Genomic DNA, 3,965 nt, shown 5'->3' on the forward strand with positions numbered 1-3,965 from the left:
TGTATGGTCCACGGACTCAAGCCTATGGGGAAACCAAGTACATAAAAGAAATCTTACAAGTTTTGGACAGAACCAAGGCCTTGCATGGTCCACGGACTCAAGCCTATGGAAAACCAAGTACCATAAAAGAAATCTTACAAGTTTGACAGAACCAAGAGCCTTACATGAATCCTCGGACTCCAAGGCCTATGGGGAAACCAAGTACATAAAAGAAAATCTTACAATTTTGGACAGAACCAAGGCCTTGCATGTCCACGGACTCAAGCCTATGGGGAAACAAGTACATAAAAAGAAATCTTACCAAGTTTTGGACAGAACCAAGGCCTTGCATGGTCCTCGGATCAAGGCCTATGGGAACCAAGTTACATAAAAGAAAATCTTACAAGTTTTGGACAAGGAACAAGGCCTTCCATGGTCCTCGGACTCAAGCCTATGGGAAACCAAGTACAATTAAAGAAATCTTACAAGTTTTTGGACAGAACCAAGGCCTTGCATGGTCCTCGGACTCAAGCCTATGGGGAAACCAAGTACATAAAAGAAATCTTACAAGTTTTGGACAGAACCAAGGCCTTGCATGGTCCACGGACTCAAGCCTATGGGGAAACCAAGTACATAAAAGAAACTTAAGTTTTGGACAGAACCAGGCCTTGCATGGTCCGGACTCAAGCCTATGGGGAAACCAAGTACAAAAAGAAATCTTAATTTTGGACAGAACCAAGGCCTTGCATGGTCCTCGGACTCAAGCCTATGGGGAAACCAAGTACATAAAAGAAATCTTAAAAGTTTTGGACAGAACCAAGGCCTTGCATGGTCCTCGGACTCAAGCCTATGGGGAAACCAAGTACATAAAAGAAATCTTAAAGTTTTGGACAGAACCAAGGCCTTGCATGGTCCTCGGACTCAAGCCTATGGGGAAACCAAGTACACAAAATAAAAACTGTTACTAGAGCATTAAAATCCATCCGAAGAGGACTTCTCGTTAACAGTTGGGTCAGTCTTTAATTGCACGGGTTCCCCGGTCTACCCGCAGATCCCCAGTGCCAAAGGGGCTAATACGATACGGCACAGTATGTTGTCCCAAGGGCACGATCCAAGTCCATCGCTGCTCGGCTGCTCTCTCGGATATTCGTCTAGCGTGCATCACGCAGCGCTCAGCAGCTATCTCGGTTAGTTCCATAAATTCAATCTATTGAGGATTACCATTGTTATACTTGATAATATTTGCGAGTTTAAACTAATAAGGGTTTGTATTAAAGTGTTCTTCCGTCCAGAATATTGTTAAAGGCATGTTTAGACTTAATATTCAGACCCAAAGTGGTTGTTGCAAAAAAAATAACATATGCATAAAGAAATAAACACATCTTTTATTAAGACAAAAGAACAGTACAGTGTACAATAAAAGCTGAAACCAGCTTACATTAGAGTTAACTGCGTAAGCAAAAGAAAAGCACAAAAGAGTAAAGATGATGCCGAGGAGATATCTCAGAGGAGAGGTTGGCTACTGTTCCAAGATGTCGTCTAAGGAAACTATTCCTCGACGCTTCTACATGCCCATAACTCAGGCAGCCAAAGAACCTGACCTCAGGCTAACACCATCTACAGCAAAGATGCAGGGAGCCGGCAGTTGGGAAGCCCCCGCAGAAGTTTGCCTGCTACAAGGCAGACGGCGCTGATGGCGGAAATTCCTTCTTCGGGCATGCCAAAAATCTGGCATGACCAGAACCTGCTTCGGATTTTGACTAAAAGAAGGAGAAACATCCTTTCCCCTCTCTCGAATTGAGATATTCTCTTGAGTCTACGCCTCCTTGGCCTGTACCTCACTATCTGGAGTCTCAGGGAGACACAGCGCTTTTGTGGCGGAGAGAGCTCCTTTGCCCCAATCCTCGCCTCAAACATGATGTACTAAGAGAGGAGACTGAAGAATTCGTGTGAAAGTAAAGCAACCTTCTCTCCTATTTATTTAAAAGAAGAGGTGATGGCATTTAATTCACGCAGCGTCCCAAGGAACGCTACAGACAAAATGTCTCCGGCTCGATTTCCAATGCCGTCTGCAACCCTGAGATTAAAGGAGCCTCGTAAAGGCGCACCTCGAATACTGGGACGCCAAAAAGTACCGCGTGACCAAAGGCTACGGAAATGCCTCTAAACCTATGGGCCTAATAAATTCGCGGCCCAGGCCCGTTCTGCATGGAAGCCCACGGACTATGGCCCACACCAAGGAATAACCATTACCGAGGACAACTTCCTGCTCGGCAACTTATGAGACACCTGAGGAAAGACAGGTGCAAAAAGAAAAGGGGAGGGAATAAAGTTTTGGACAGAACCAAGGCCTTGTATGGTCCTCGGACTCAAGCCTATGGGGAAACCAAGTACAAAACATTATTATTATTAAAGTTTTGGACAGAACCAAGGCCTTGTATGGTCCTCGGACTCAAGCCTATGGGGAAACCAAGTACAAAAAATTATTATTATTAAAGTTTTGGACAGAACCAAGGCCTTGTATGGTCCTCGGACTCAAGCCTATGGGGAAACCAAGTACAAAACATTATTATTATTAAAGTTTTGGACAGAACCAAGGCCTTGTATGGTCCTCGGACTCAAGCCTATGGGGAAACCAAGTACAAAAAATTATTATTATTAAAGTTTTGGACAGAACCAAGGCCTTGTATGGTCCTCGGACTCAAGCCTATGGGGAAACCAAGTACAAAACATTATTATTATTAAAGTTTTGGACAGAACCAAGGCCTTGTATGGTCCTCGGACTCAAGCCTATGGGGAAACCAAGTACAAAACATTATTATTATTAAAGTTTTGGACAGAACCAAGGCCTTGTATGGTCCTCGGACTCAAGCCTATGGGGAAACCAAGTACAAAACATTATTATTATTAAAGTTTTGGACAGAACCAAGGCCTTGCATGGTCCTCGGACCCAAGCCAGGGGGTAAGTATTACTTTTTATTGGTCTGCCTTATCATGCCAGGCACTTCCATTAAAGTTATGGCAATATCTTTTTATTATTAAGTATTTTGGTCTTAGTCGTCATTGATTTAGATGCTATATGATTGTGCCGAGCGGCGCTTACAAATTTATAAAAAACAAAGAGACCGAACATGCAAAGTGAAATAGAAACAAGTTTTATTAATATGAAAAATTATTACAATATACAAAGAGAGGCTTCAACCAGCCTATACAAAAGAGGGGCTGCCGAAGCAGTACTAACATCCACAGTACAGATAAGCAAACGGTCAAGCGCCTTTTTAAACTTGTCTTCAAGGTCCCTCCGATCTCTACCTCATAGCTGCTCATACTAAGAGAAGAACTCACTTTAAAAAAAAAAAACGAAGAAGAAGGAAATAGTAAGGAAGAAATCAATGAAGAAGATGGAGGAGATGGATGAAGAAGATGGAGGACATGAGTAAGGAAGGAGGAGAAGAAGAGAGAAGAGATAAAAAGAAAGAAAAGGAGCAAAAGAGGGAAAAGAGAAAGCACCAGAACGGAACTGGTGCTGGGAAGACTATAAGAAGAGGGCGGGGGAGGGCACCAGGGAGCAAAAGAGGGAGAAGCAGAAGCACTTAGCCCCTGCCTCAGCCCTGACTCCTAACACGCTGGTGCCATATTAGGTACGCTCGTGAGGAGCCGGGTGGTGCTGGTCTTGGTTGTTCTCGACTCAGTCACGCCGAGAATTCGACATGACGAGCCCCTGCTTCGGATTTTGGCTAAAAGAGAGGCGGGACAGATCTTAAGTCTGCGCCACCCTTGCCCTGACCGAGCCATTTCAAGTTTTGTCAGGATATGGTGTTTTGAGGAGGAGTGTGTCTCCTTCATCATTCGTTATGGAGGACGTGTACGGATATGATGTATAACAAACAGGCTAAGCAGACGCTAAAAGAGGCTACGGGTTTCAGATCTCAGAAGGAAGGGGAGGAGTCTGTACGAAAGTGATTGCCTCCTGCTTGCCTTCTTAT

The sequence above is a fragment of the Quercus lobata genome, chromosome 12, assembly GCF_001633185.2.
Source record: "Quercus lobata isolate SW786 chromosome 12, ValleyOak3.0 Primary Assembly, whole genome shotgun sequence".
NCBI classification, from domain to species: Eukaryota; Viridiplantae; Streptophyta; class Magnoliopsida; order Fagales; family Fagaceae; genus Quercus; species Quercus lobata.